We start from the raw sequence: 15,806 nt of genomic DNA on the forward strand, positions 1-15,806 counted from the left end.
GAAAACACACTGAAAAACTGATAAAATGTAAAGAGAAATTAACAAAGTCACATACGTATCAGGAGACTATTCTCAAAAATAAATGGAAGTAGAAAGATAAAAAAGAATATTGGAGGTCTGACTATCACACTTACTAACTTAATAGAAACAATTTAAATGACTCAAGGTAACATTATTTAAACAGCACTGCTTAATGAGCTTAGTCCACTTTCTAAATGCATCTCTCTTCTTTTTTCTCTCCTTTATGTCCCAACTACCCACATGCATGAGACGATCTCAAAATCTGATCATGATTAAGCACAGGGGAAATCTCAGCATTTTCGAAAAGTGGAAAACATAATAGTCACACTCACTTTAACACAACTAGGAAACTTAAAAATTAACAGCACACAGTGCCATTAGATATTATAGTGCATAATATATTTAATTTCCACGTATATAGATTATGCACTATAATATCTATGCTATAGGGATGTGTGTTTATGTTTAATTTCCACATATATAGACATTATGCACTATAAACACACACATCCCTAAATAATTCTTGAGTTAAGCAGAAATTAGAAGCATTTTAGAAACCAAAGAACAGAGTATTACATATCAAAATCTAGATATAGAATACGCTGCAGAAAAACTAAAACGATGTAAACGTGAAGTCATTTTTTTAATGTCTAAATATTACCTATAGATGGCAGGCACTGGGGGATGGGATGAAAGCGGGGGGGGGGGGGGAAGATGAGGAGGAAGCAGCAGCACAAATTCACAACAAAGTTCCCAATGAAAGGGAGGCATAATCAGACGAGCAGAATGTGAATGCTGTAATAGAATACTACATGTAATTAACCTAAACACTTAGAAACCTAAATAAAGAGTTATTTTGCAAAGTTAAATTTCCCTTAAGTTACTACAACTATTATTGAAAACAACATGAAGTTTCTTCACAATACTAAAATGAGAATTACCATGTGGTCCAGCAATACCACTTCTGGGAATTTACCTGAGGGACGTGAATTATAGCAAAGAGATGTCTGCACTCCCATGTTAAATGCAGCACTGTTCACAACAGCCAAGTTAGGGAATCAACCTCAGCGTCCATCAACAGACCGATGGATAGAGAACAGTTTTTACATACACAAAGGCATATTATTCAACTTTAACAAAGGAAGAAATTCTGTCATTTGCAACTACATGGAAATGGAAAACAGGATGTGACATAAAATAAGTAAACGCAGAAAGGCAAACACAAATGTTCTCCCATGTGGAATCTATACCAACTGAACTCCCCCCAGGTGGGAGAAATCAGGAGATAATAGTCAAATGACACAAAGTCTCAGCTGGATAGGAAGAATGAATTTAATTTTTTGAGCTTTTTTGCATAGCATGGTGACTACAGCATGCATGCACATAAACATACTGCCTCCACCCCAGGCAGCTTAGAAACAAGCTTCTGAAGTAGAAGATGCATGCATGCCTGCCTTTTAAACTGTAAAACAGGTCTACACAGAGAAAAGACCTGCACAGACCCTCAATAACCAACTACAGGAAGCTAAGTGTTAGTATGAAAGACAGATTATAAAACAATATGGTGGCCTGCCCAATTTTCCAGGCTATGAAGAACGATGGGTCAAACATCTCATCCTCTGTAAAAGAGAGGTGTGTTCTACAATCAGGTCCCCAACCATCCCTTTCGATCTTTCATTTGGTATTATTTTAAACCAACAAGAGGCTTCTGATATAAAAAAATTGAAATTAAAAATGAAAGTGAAAAGAAAGCTTGTATCAATTTACATCATCTTTCCCTGGCTTAACTCTGATTTCTCCCAAAATTAACAGAAGTCCTGAGGATATGATGTTTCTCAGACCTCACGACTATCCTTTCTACTAAAATATTCATCTCTATCTTAGGCACCAGTTTCATTATAATAGTCTCATTATGTGGAGGACTTTGGGGGTGTGGGAGGCTGATGGAAGGGGGAGGGTAATTCTGACCTTAATCTCTTCGGTAGTGGAGGTGGGAGCGCTTTTCATTGCTTTCCTTTTTTCAGAGATTTGAGGTTCACCACAGGCAAAAGACATTTTGGCAAAATGACAATATATTGAATGTTCCCAATTTTAAAATGCAGGGGTGGGGGTGGGTTGCTGCTGTTCTCTTTGCTGTGTCTGAAAAACTTCCTAAGGCCTGGAATTAGAGGGGGTGGCCAGCTTATTATACAGTGGTACAACAGTGACCGGCAGACTAGAAGATTGACCCAGCCAATCATGTTTAATGACAATTTGATCCAGGTAATTGATTTTAAAATGGGAACAAATGACAATGCATCCTGTAGTCCAAATGAACGCAGAGAAAGTTAAAGGGACAATTACTCCTTCTTAAAAGCTGGGAGGGGAGGAATTGTCCACTCTATAAATATATCCTTATTGCAATTATCTCAAATCTCCACCCATAGACAACTGGTAAAAAACATTTTCACTGTGCCTTGCCAAAGGTTCCCCTTCTGAAATTTTCCTGCTTGCCTTCCAAGGCCTAATTTACAAGACACTTTAAGTAAGGTCTAATTGCTCACTCTATATCCCAGAAGAACACCACCTCACCACACAGAGCCCAAAGAAAGGACCCTCCTTCTCCTTAAGGAACGCAGGGCTTGAAGGAGAATTTACACAGTTAAAGAATGAATGGATAACCTGTCACCTCGTGCAGTATAAACACCTTGAGCAGCTACTGGAAGGAGGCCAGAGCTTTTAAATGGTCTTATTGTTTCTACATCCTTATGCAACTGGATAGGATTAGCTGTTGCACTGAGGCCAGAGGAAAAACTCCCTGGACTAAGAGAGAAAGCCTGGGAGGGAGGAGACAGGAGACAGTGAGATTTCTCAGAGGCCTTGTTTCCGAGCAAGTGACAAGCCCTTCCAAAGAACAGGATGGGAAATGTACAGAGTTAGGAGTGGAAGGGGGATGAGTTGAACTATGAAAGGACCAACTATACAAGTAGGACAGGTGCGTCACCCACGAAGACGGCCTTTCATCCACTCTGGTGGGATGAACAAAAGGAATACAGATATTTTGGGGTTTTTTTGCCTTCTCTTCTCCAAGTTCTTCAACCTGCTCTTCAACCCTTCAAGGTGGTCTTTAAGACTTACCAGACCGGGCGGCGCCTGTGGCTCAAAGGAGTAGGGTGCCGGCCCCATATGCCGGAGGTGGTGGGTTCAAACTCGGCCCCAGCCAAAAAAAAACAACTTCAAAAAACAAAACAAAACAAAAAGACCTACCAGACCACCTGTCCCAAATGTGCTGAATTAATGAGTCAAACATCTCTGGTCTGCAAAGGAAAGGTGTGCTCTATAATCATCTCACCAACCATCGCTTTTTACTCTTTCTTTTGGTTTCATTTTAAACCAACAAGAGGCTACCAGATCACCTGCCCCAGATGTGCTGGATTGATTACACTAGCAATAGTGTCTTCCATAATGTCCTGGGTCAAAACTTTGGCAAGGAATTTTTTGGTTTGGGACACATGCCTCATGTTCTGGTACAGAGTGAACAGAAGGCACTTTGTGAAATCAGGTCCATTTAAGATATCCTGAGTATGGTAGGCTGAATAAGGACCTCAAAATGATACTTATATTTTAATTGCTGGAACCAGTAAATGTTACCTAAAAGAGTAAAAAAGGACTTGGCGGGTGTAATTAAGTGAAAGATGTTGAGATGGTGAGATTATTGTGAATCATCTATGTGTGCCATACATAGGTACGAGCACAGGTGTCCTTATAAAAGGGAGGCAGAGAGAGATTTGCCATAGACAGAAAAGAAGGAGGCCAAGTGACTATGGAGGCAGACACTGGAGTGATGTGGCCACAAATCAAGGCGTGGTGGCGGCCAGGAGAAAGTGAAAGAGACCAGGAACAGATTCTTCCCTAGAGCCTGGAGGGAACGTAGCCCTGAAGACACCTTGATTTCAGACTTTTACGGTCACTGGTTTACAATCATTTTCATAGTGGTCTAGGAAATGTATATGCCTGCCTAACTGAAGCTGGATACCTTTTCTAAAAGACCTAGAAGGTTGCCAAATCAATATGGATTACAGTAGAGATTGCTCTGATTTGAAGGGAATGGTCATTCGACCCATGTTTATTCAACTGAAACAGCAAAGGAAGACAGAAAGAAAAGCACAGAATAAACTTTATCTAGAAATGAATCCAGAAATTCCTGTCCTTCTGTTCCAAAGCCCTTTTGAGGAGTGAAGATACTATGTCCTCATTACCTCCTTCCCTGGGTTCCAGATGTCTTTTAACAATTTCGTATTTTAGCAATAAATACAAACTTTAAACCCTGCAGCTTCCCCTGCCCCCCCATGCCAACCAAGACATTCTCTGCTTATTTCCGTTTGTGAACAAATGATTTCATTTGAAAAAGCATTTGCTTCCTCTCGATAATATGTAGCTTTCAAGTGAATAAAAATGCACCATGACTCAGTTATAAATTTTATTAAGTGTAACTTTTATGTTTTAACTTCAACCTTAACAACAAAAAAGTTCCATAACAAATTAATCCCTTCCCCATCCAACCATACAAATCCCATTAAACCAAATAACCCATGACCTTGAATGACTCCATGATGGAACAACCAAAGTTGTTTTCCAGAACATAGAGAGCTGAGATAAAATTTCCACTGACCAAAAGACCAATTAGTTGAATCTATCAAGTATATTTCAGTGACTTGTTCTTTGATCTTTAAATAAAATATCCTTATATTTCTTATAGATCAACGGCTATCATCGGATCATCCAGAGCTTTGCACAAATGGCTTTACTTGAAGTAAGAATCCGATTTGACACTGATATATTGTATCATTAAGGATCATTTTCCCCATTTGCTAAGAATACTTCCATTTTCATCAAGCCATGAACTAATCTTTTCAAAAAGCATATAAAGAATGAAGACTGAAGACTGTGGTGACAGGTAATGCTGTGGAAGGTTGAGGGAAGGGCATTCTTGTATATTTTGATGAAAAATAATTTTGCAATACATATCTATAGCCTTGAAATGTCCATACTCTTTGATCTAGCAATTATGCCCATTCCAGTAATTGTAAAGAATTATCCTAAGTAAATGCACACAAAATCTATGTACAAAGATAATGTGCTGTTTATAACAGAAAAACATCAGCCTCATATAACCATCACTAAGCAATTGCTTAGATCTACTACAGTATTTAAATACTGTGCTCATTAAAATAATACTATGAAAGAAGAGCTATTTTCTAAACAATAGCAAATTTAGAAGAGCTTCTAAAAATATTCACAGCTCTTGTCAAGCTCTTAATATACTGTTAAGTAAAGAGAAAAACAGGGTGTAAAATGGCATGCAAATCCGATCCAAATTTTTATGTGCTATACATAGTGCTCACATTTTATTTTTTTTAAAGCAAAGGAAAAAGACCAGAAAGACAAATACCAAAACATAAACAGTAGTTATGGCAAGGTGGTAAAATTTTAGGTGATTTTTATTTCCTTTAATACTTTTCTGTATTTTAAAATACTGTATTCATAATCACCACAATGTTTATATTTAAGAAAAAATATCTTCTCTAAAGTATACGGAGGATAAAATGTAAAACTTATTTTATTTCTCTTCATATAAATTAGTTTTAAAATAATGGTTATGTTTTCCATCAGAATTCTTGGCAAGAAAAACAGCAGGAAGAGACTAATAAATAAAGCTATAAAATATTCTCCTTTCCTTTTCAGGATTTAAAACCCTGACTTAACATCAGGCCTTCACACACTGTTAAAACAGATTCTGATTCACTACTTAGTAAGTGAAAGGTGACCTGGTGGTACCCACCAGGGAGATGGAGGGAGCAGAGAAGTTCAGGTCAGGTTTATTGAAAGGGACAGCAACCCAACTGGGCAGGATAAAAATGGTGTCTACCTCTGGTGGGTGTTAGAGACCCCTTTTGTGGGAACATTAGGGTAGGCAAATTCCACAGCCTGCCTGGAGGGCTTGTGGGGGGCGGGTCCTTTGGCAGGAACTTTGGGGTGGGGCTAACTAGGTCCTTTGTGTCCTCTGTCTGGGGGAGGGGAGAGTTCCTTAGGCCCTGCCAGGCCTCCCAACATTAAGGCACTACTTAATCATACTGACTAAAACTTAGCTATGAACTCTGAAACCTCTGTTATATTTTGAAATGAAACTGATTGTGGTGGTGTTGGAATGGCTCCTCAATGAATTCTGGACAAGAAATCTCTGGTGTTGGCCATGGTTTATCTACTATAAAGCAACACATGATTAAAAATCATTTCTTGGAGTTTATTTAAAAAATACAAATTGCATGGGAAAAAATGAGAATGGAAAGCCAGCATCAGCTATTTGTCTGTCTATCCTACCTCAATATTAATTATGATTGAGAAGGCAAGTGTAACTTTCTTAAAATTTAATCATTACAAAATCAGAAGAATAAAAATATTAAAATGTATTGCCTTTATAAACTGCTGATGATATTATAGGTTTCATTATATCAGGATTTTTACCGAACAAGCTTAGCATGCTTAGTTACCTGGAGAATTTAGAGAACCAACTTGATTTGAATATAATAAAAAACTGTCAACTTATTATAGAGGAGAAAAAGTAATATCTTCATCCACCACAAAGCTCATGGCTGAGGCTCTCTATGACAAAAGAAGGATTAATAAGAGAAAAACATACAAATTTGGTATTAATATTTTGTGACATAGAAGCCTTCAGAAATGGAGACCCATAAAAAACAGGAAAAATTCTGTATCTGTATATATATTTAGCTTTGATGAAGAATGGACAATCACGTGAAAGTATGACTGGAAAGAAAAGGGATGTGATCGAATGGTAATAAGTTAGGGCGACTGAGCAAGGCTGCTCGGACTCCTCCCAACATCCCTGAGTCTGCACCTCTTTCCTCCACATATAAACCAGGACACTTGACACAGGATCTCTTAGAAGAGAAGGGAGTAACATCAGAGACTGACCTTCCTACTTGTCCAGTTTTCTCAATTTCCTTTAGCGAAAATTACTCAGTGTGCCAAGGTGCCATATTTTGGGGTATTGTGTTCTGGGCCCTGACAGTATCATTCAGTTTGCAATGACCAATTTTCAAAGAAATTAGAATACAGTGAGGCACAATAGCTTCCCAAGAGAAGAATAATTTGTTTCAAAAGATTGCATATTGGTCCTTTGCCTGTAGCAATTCCCCTGAAAAGGACATGTGAGTTCACATGCCAGCCCTCCACGATCCTCTTAAACATGTGAAGTAGCTGAAATTGTATTAACAAATATGTATGTAGTGGAGGGCTACATGACAAGAGGCTTCTAGCCTGATTATCCCTTGCTACTCACTTCTTCATTGTAAGTCAATTTCCTTTGAAGGATATAGGCAAAGGTTCAAGTTCAGGCAGTGAAGGGGGGCTCAGTGGCAGAAGTGAGCCCATCTATGCATGATGTTTAGAAAATCCACCTTAAGGGCTTAGTCAGTCCATCTTTGGCTTCACAGTATTTTGATCTTTGATAGACAGAAGCTATCATGGGCATATTAGTCATTTGTATAGTAGTGAATAGAGAAAGACATTTTTGTTTGATAGGACACAAGACACATCAACCTTTAGAATGTGTGTGTGAGTGAGTGTGTGTGTGTGTGTGTGTGTAGTAGAAGCTTGAAGAAAAAAATACATAATTTCTAGGCTTTTCTCTTTTGTGAATAACAAACTTTTTTTTAATAGGGTCTTTATTTTATACATTATAAATATTCTGCAGGGTAAAGGCATCTTTTTTCTCATCTGTTATGCCTCTGAAATAAATTACTTCTGTTCTACCTAAGGGGGAACAGCCAGAGCAGAAGGCATTTTATTACTAGTGAGTATTTAAAATAAACAGTTAACCTCATCAGTCCTGAGGAATGGAAAAGCCCAAGAAAATCAAATTAGGCCCTCCTGGGATACTGGTAAATGAAGGGTCTCCCCCTGCCAGCAGTAGAAGCACTTGTTACTGTTTTCAAGCACAGAACTAGCAGACTACAGGAGGGATGTGAACAGTCTACCAAGCACAAATGCAACAGCTTCTCTGTTAGTTGAGTTAGTTCTATACAACAAAGTTCAGGGAGTGCTCAGCCTGCCCCACTCCCTCAACAGGGCTTCTGATAAGGTCTGGGACATAGAGAACAAAATGGTAACATGCTCAGATTAAGTATAGTGTTTAGGTAGATGCCACAAATAAACCATAATATTGGTCTTTCTTGGATCTTGCTTCAAGGTGTTCTTAACCCAGGGCTTCCTGGCCAAAAAGAAGTCTTTGTCCTTGGCAAGTCCAGAGGTTTCAGGGTGAGGACCAAGAGACTGGGGACTTAAGGTTGATTTTTTTCCCCTCAGCTTTAGATTCTTAACTGGAATGCCCTATGAGCTACTGTTGGAAGGGTCTGGATAGCCAATATGGGCACGTAAGCTGGGACCACCAGGGAAAGACCAGAAAAGGTTTAGGCTCCACAGGTTGCACTACATTAGTAATTCTTGAAGTGTGGTACCCAAACAGCAAACATCACCTGGGAACTTTTCAAAATGTAAAATCTCAGGCCCTATTCAGATTTTCTGAACTGGAAACTCTAAGGATAAGGCCCAGAAATCTGGGGTGTATTGGGTAGCCAGGTAACTCTGACGTTAGTTAAAGGTTTGAAAAATCACCGCCTGGCATCAAATCTTATTAAAAAAACAAAATGAAGGAAAGGTGAAGGGTCTTTTAATCATCTGTGGCCCAGACCAGTTCACCAAGAAGAGAGACCAGCTGGGTATTTGGCACTAAAGCCCAGAAAAGTAAAAAAGACAGTCCATTCATCCAGAATGCACCCGTCTCCTAGAACAGCCTTGGAAAATCGACATTACGGAAACTCTGGGTGCTGGTACTTATATTCCAGCCAGGACGAAGAGCAGACACCGACACCGAAGACCTCAAACAAATGGACAATTTCCTCAACCATTTTTTTTCCAAGCCTCATCCTTAAGGGTTAAACCTGGAGCAACCAGTGAAGCAGGACAGGCAACTTGAAGAAAGCAAACAAAGGGTGACAAAGTCATAACCAGACACTCAGCCAACATAGCTATTTAATCTGCAGTGTGGACAATGCGGTTGCTTAACAAGTATAACTTCAAACAGTGCCCTCTTTTGGCCCAAACCCTTATGTTCCCTGTTGACTAGAAACTAGGAATGCTAATATTTCTCCTAAGAACTCAGGAAGAAAATATTGGGTGAGTAAAGATTCAACGAGCAAACTTTTTTAGGTTTAAGGAGCTGTGAGATTAATGAAGGTTCTAGAAGAAACATGCCCCTCTTTGTGTGAGAAAGCGGCCTCATCTCTTAACGCTTTTCCCTTTACATTCTTTTCTCTGGAGTTGTTAGACTTGACTCATTGCCCCCAGTACTCAGGCTTTGGGATATTTCTCTTCCCTCTCAATACTGAAGCTCTATTCTAAACTTACTGGTTATTCTTTAAGGAACCTGGGTTAGGGTCCACTCCTGCCTCTTCGCCCTGTACTTCCCTCTCTGTAGAACTCACACCATACAGTGGGACCTCTGTAACCCGAACACCAGGGGACCGTAACAAGCAGGTCAACATACAGAGGTGGTCAACATAAGGAACTCGGCCCACTGTGCTCATCCACACATGCAAATTAGGTCAACCGAAGGAGGTGGTCAGTGCAGAGAGGTGGTCAGCTATGGAAGTTCTACTGTATTTGTTTATGTATCTTCATTACTTGATGAACTCTGTGAAGGTCAGACTTTGTTCACTATGATAGTGTCCAGCATACAGTAGGCACTCAGTAAAGGGTGAATGAGTATTTTACTTGGTGAAGATAGAGGAGCTCCCAACCAACCCTAAAAGCAAACCAAGGCAGAAAGGACAAAACACTCTTCCCCTCCCATCCAAATGCACGTCCCAGCACCATTTTTGCATGGGCCTGTTCTCCTCTCCAGTATCTGAACTCACATCCTGTGCCTGTCTGGAACCTAGCTCCTAGGATAAGTTTCCATTCTTTACCAGGTTTAAACCATAACCCCATCTCTAACCCTAACCAGTTGCCTTGTTGTCCAACCCAAACCTCTAACCACTGACTCCGGGTGAGGACAGCTCAGACCGGCACCTGCGTCCTGGAGGGGAGCCATACTCCCCACATGTCCCCACAGTATGTGATCTTCTTATCCCTGCAGTCTGCTGCTTTTGAGGGGACCTTCTACACTGTTCATAGGGTCCTCCTCGCTCTTATGTCCGCCCTCCATGCTTTGCCCTTCATTTGCCCTTGGACCCTTAGGCAAAACATCACCAATACAAATCATACTTGTGAAGAGAGGAAGATCTTTTCAGAGGCCTGATTTTGCCTTAATTATCAGACTATTTCAAAGGAAAGAATTTTATTTTATCTTTGCTTGAGTTTGAAGTTTGCCTCAGGCATTAGTTAGAATGGAGCAAGGCTGAGGATTGCAAGATGAGTTTTTGTTTTTTTTTTTTTTTCCCCCCCACAAAATACAGTAAAAGTGCTTTGGAGAGGAGCAGGCACCAATTCAAGGACTCAAAGCATCCTTTATTTTAAAAACTATTTTCTTATTAAAATAAACACACACAATGGGCTCTTAAATTGATTCAAGATTCTTTCTATTTTACATTCTCCCAGCTATTTTATAAATAGGCCTCTGCTATTATTATAAGAGAGTCATAAGAAGAGGATAAAGCCTAAGACCATGCATATGAGACCTGAGTCCAAACCATATAAGGAGGGAATCAAATACTTCTCCTTAGGTTTCTGACCTAAAAGATATCCAAATTTAATAATCTCCATCTGTTTATACACACATATGAACCTTCAGTCATAAGGCAAAGAGTAGCCTAAATAATTTTTAAATCTCACACAAAGCCAGTTATCTCCTTACGTGTAATCAAAAATTTTCCACCTGCAGTCTTCAAAAGCTTAAACTAACGACAGAGATGGAAGTAAGAAAACAGAAAAAAACAAATTACTTGAAATTTAAAGTTTGGAGAGGTTTGTTTCATTTTTTTTTTTTATTCCTGAAAATTCTTTTTAAAGTCTCCAAGGCTTTCTTCTTCTTTTTTCTTTTTTAATATACAAAAATATAATCAGTCTGAAAGTAAAAGGAAACAAAATCCCTAATCTCTGTCAATTTATGAAAAACATATTATCTTTTCAGCCCCACCAATTCCTAATCTCAGTTAATTTATGAAAGAAGTGTTATCTTTTCAGCCCCACCTCCTCAGGTTTGGAGTTATCAATTAACTCTTATTTCAAATGAAGATGGGAAACTTACTGTGAAAATTGGTTTACGTAAGCGATACAGCACATAAAAACTAGGCGTAAATATTAGATGCTGCCCTTGGCTCTGTCAGAACCGCAAGGAGACTGAAACTGAGTCTGTTTCATTCACTTCAGAAGCACCGCACCAACATTCACATAACTTGAAGTAAATCTTCTAATCTGACACCAGAAAAGAGAATTTCAAGGACAGAAATGTTATAGTTCTATAAGTAATTTGGACATACTTAAAAAAAAATCAGTCTGACTTCAATTATGCATTAATCCCTGTTTACACAATTAATATTAAATTAATATGACCTGTCCAGCCTGTGGAATAGAAACAGAAGGGAGATTGGAGAAAGATGACCTACATTCCAGTTCTAGTTGTGCCCCAACTAGATGCGTGACCTCGAGGAAGGTCCCTTTGAGCCTCAGTTTCCTTGTCTGCAAAACACAGGGGCTGAAACAGTCATTTCTCTGATCCCTTCTAGCTCACATTGGTTTGATTAAACATTATTTGAGGTTCTACTAAATGTAGATGTTGTTTAAGAACCATACATATCCTTCCTGAAATATATTTTCTAAATGAAAGCCACATTTGAATGGTCTAAGGAAGATTTAGAACAATGCATTACTTTTGTGTTTTGAAGGGTGGCTGGCGGGGTAATGACATGGTGGCATTTCTAGAACAACTCTTCAGTATCAAAGCACACTTTCAAGATGCCAAGCCCTTGCCCAATTCTTATAAGGTCAACAGTCTTCAAATAATTGCCCCTTTCATAGGATGTGTGCTTTTATTGGATCATTTTATAACATGTTTGCTTCCATTGCTTATACAGAAACTGGAAAACATCCCTCACTCTAGCAAGGCCCAGAGGCAACGGGAAGGGTATCAGAGGTCGGAGGGTCGGATGTGAAGTGATTCCGGAGAGTTCACATTGGATTTTATTTTAGCAAATGTTTTTAACTTCTAATTCAAGCCATACCAGCAGGCTGGGGAAAAAGAGCTTCTTTAAAGTCCCCTTGTTAGACAGGTCCTTAGTTCTCTCAAGTGTCAATACAAATAAGCAAAATTACAGAAATTTGCTTTGCTCCTTGGGTCTGTAATCAATTATTGTGTTTCTGAAGGAGTAAAGCTTGACCCAGCATATTCTGAAATGCTACAAGACTACAGCCAAGTTTCAAAGACACAGTAGAAAGAAGACAACAGCCTGACCTAAAGACTAGGAAGATGACATTCCCATTAGACCAGAGAAGCTGGACTTACTGCAGTAATGAGAAATGAAAGTCACCACTTGGCTCTCAAAGCCTGTGCTGGGGGCTATTTGCCACTGCTCCACCAAGCTTCCCCAAGCCCTCAAAATAAGGGCCCCCCGATGGCACAGACGCCATGTTTCCCAGTTTACCAAACATTTTTTGCATACTCTCTTCAAGTTAGAAATCATAACCCAATGGACCAGATATGGAAGTAAAGCTCAGAAAGCTTAGAATCCTTAAAATCTGGTACAACTACATCTTAAACCTCTTGATTTCATAACCTCACTGTCCTTTGACTTTGGTTTACACAATGAGAATTCCTTAAGTTCAAGTAAAATATGGTGAAGATGTGGCCTCTGATCAAAATAAGGAAAAGTCATCTTTTCCTGGGATTGTATTTAACCTATCCTAATAAGAGATAGTTAAACCAAAAATAAAGATTGCCTCAGTAACAGCAATGTGATTGCCCTCACAAAATAACTGTTCACTTTTAAAAAATCACTGTGTCTTTAATTTTTAGCTTTGTTTTTAGAGTGTTCTAAACATGATAGAGAAAACTTAGTTTTATAAAAACATCGGGGTGCCACTTGGTCCATGACATTAATTGGCCTACAATGTTATTTTGGGACTTTTTGTAGGGGACATTTTAACAAAATGAATGTGGTTGCCTGTATTTAATACTGGTAAAAACACAAGTGTGATTAAGCCATTCCATATATTTTTATTTTGATTCTTCTCTATTTCAAACCAACTCGCAAGGTAAAACACAAAAGAAAATAGCATTCCATTCTGACCATCACATGAATGGGAAGTTCAGGTTTTGTGGACTAAACATCTGTTGTCATTAAATATTTTTACCTAGAAGTTTTAAAGGAAGAAGGCTTACAGTTAAGATGTATTTTGGCCACCTATCTTATATCCTCACATAGCCAATTTTCTTTAAAAAAGAAAAATCCTGCTTGATATCATAATTTCCTATCATGGTAAATGTCTTAAAATAAGAAATCTATCTCAAATACTCTGTTCAAATACTCTGAGCCTTTTTGAGTAGCTGTACCTTGTAGTCTTCAAATTCAATGTCTCAGTCTTGGTCCTGATCTTGACCTCTCTAGAACTTAACTCCCACCTTTAGCCTGTCCTCACCAACCCTCCCTCCACCATTTTGATTTATGTCCTTTTCTTGTACTCAGTTGTGGGAGGCAGACAGTCTGAATTCCTCATGGAACTTCCAACTCAGGGGAAGATGCCTGGTCAGGGGAATGTCTGTGTGACTATCCCTGCATGGAGAAATCAGCAGTGCAGGTGAGCTGGGGCCATCAACTAGTAGTTTAGGCTAGAGAAGCTGAGATGTTTTCCTGAAGAGATGAGACTTGCTCTCCTCCACCCCTCCTTCTTGCACCATTATCTGGCCACCCTAGATGTTCCATTCCCCTATGTCCTTGCTTACCCTTTACCCAACCTTCCTGGGGGCTATAATCTCCCCTTTCTCATTCTTAACCTTGACTGCTGACTACTGCCTGCTGTGAATTCTTGCACATATACTCTATTATGTACCCAATAAAAAGACTCCAGGAAACAGGACGGGTGCTGCATTGTTGTCATGCTGCCACCAGGCACATGTAACAGTGTATGCCCTTACAGCCCTCAGGATTTATGCACTAAGTTTAGTGAAAGTTTCTGTTTCTTTCCTCAGCACCATCTCTCTTACTGGCCACTGTCCCAAGTTGGAGTCCACTAGACGCCCAACACTCAGTAGTCTCCCTCCTAGCACCATCCTATATAGTATCACCGTTCTTTCTTTTTCAGAACTCTGCTCTCTCACATTTACCAGCCTGCTAAGCGTCTCCACCATGGTTCTTCCAATACTTCAAACATTCACATATGTCCTCAGCTGAGCTCACTGTTGCAAAAGGATTGCTGGGAGAAATGGATCAGATTACCAAGAGCCATGTCAAAGTAAGCAATGTAAAGATCTTCATAAAGGTTTAAAAGAAAGATAACAACAGGCCTAAGTGTGGGAGAAAAACATCTAAACCCTAAGGTAAAGATACTGGAGCAAAAAACACACTCATATGAACTACAACTCAATTCCCTCTTGGATCTAGTCAGTTCCTGGGCCAAGAACTTTACATAAAAGATGGTACCCATAAGAATGTGGGTATAAAGTAACTTAGGTAAACAATGACCAATAGTAAAGGGCAATTCTGCCTGAAGAGGCAAATGAAGGACTTGCAACCAATTTTGAATGGAGAGGGCAGTTATACCCCTGCAGGCCTTTGTATCTGTGTCTCTGTCTCTCTCTCACCTCTTGCTCTTTCATGAGAGGGACTCACTTCCAATTCTATTTGGAAGTGCTCTAAACTTTCTCACTGTTCTTCCTAAATAAAATTTCTCTTTGTGACACTAAAAAAAAAAATAAATAAATAGAGAGAGACAGAGGAAGAGAAATGGTACCTGTATTTATATTTGCAGTGTATTTAATGTTTTAAGATTCACCAGCAAATAAAGAAGCAGTCATAGTGAGGGGACAAAAGAGAGGGAGAAAAACACTTAAACTTTTGGTGAACTCTTGCCATAATGAGATAAAATAGAGAGGTAGTTGTTAAAACCTTAAGGCAATCTTATGGAGATGATTGATGAAAAATACAACAATATTAGCAAACTTTTGGATCCCATCATTAAAATATTTTGAGGATTTCTGTGCTACAATTTTAAAATTTTATCGAGAAAATAGAAGGCTGGTGAAGGAGATGTAAGCTATGTCACTTAAGCAACAGCTGATGAAAGAAGAGTCTAGGGATTTCAGAGTTCATCCGAGGTCTTCTTATAATAGGATGGAACAAAGGCCAGGAAACCTCAGGTGAGCTGGGCAGGTGCCATGACTCCACTGGTGGAGCTGCACCAGAACCACTTCTTTAATCACCTCTCAACCTTTTGGCTAAGATCAAGTATGGAGCCACATCCTTGAACTCCCAGTCCAAAACTCATCCCATCCTCATTCTGACTCACAGGCCAGGGCAAGAAAGAAGACTTCATGTATTTGGAAATCACCCATGTGGAACAAGGAATAATATAGACATTTAGTGTTCACACAAAGGAAAAACTACATATCAAAGATCAGAGGTCTCAGGAGTGAAAATTTTAAAATCAATATCAGGAAAATGAGAATTGTTTTACAGTGAAATGAGCTTTCCACAGAGTAGATGTTTCTCCTTAAGGATTTTCCCACTTAA

The 15,806-nt window shown here is 39.2% G+C and overlaps 1 protein-coding gene across 6 annotated transcripts in view; it reads right to left on the bottom strand.

The window, feature by feature from the left end:
• The window catches only part of PLCB4 (phospholipase C beta 4), a 454,629-nt gene that overhangs the window by 166,105 nt on the left and 272,718 nt on the right, over positions 1 to 15,806 (bottom strand). Inside the window, exon 1 of one of the 6 annotated variants that reach the window (XM_053574239.1) lies at positions 11,330 to 11,373. The exons of the other annotated variants lie outside the window; for them this stretch is intronic. The gene's annotated coding sequence lies outside the window, so the exon portion shown is untranslated. Of the gene's footprint in view, positions 1 to 11,329; positions 11,374 to 15,806 lie in introns of those variants that run through there. 6 annotated transcript variants of the gene reach the window in all.

This window comes from Nycticebus coucang, chromosome 21 (genome assembly GCF_027406575.1).
Source record: "Nycticebus coucang isolate mNycCou1 chromosome 21, mNycCou1.pri, whole genome shotgun sequence".
Lineage (NCBI taxonomy): Eukaryota > Metazoa > Chordata > Mammalia > Primates > Lorisidae > Nycticebus > Nycticebus coucang.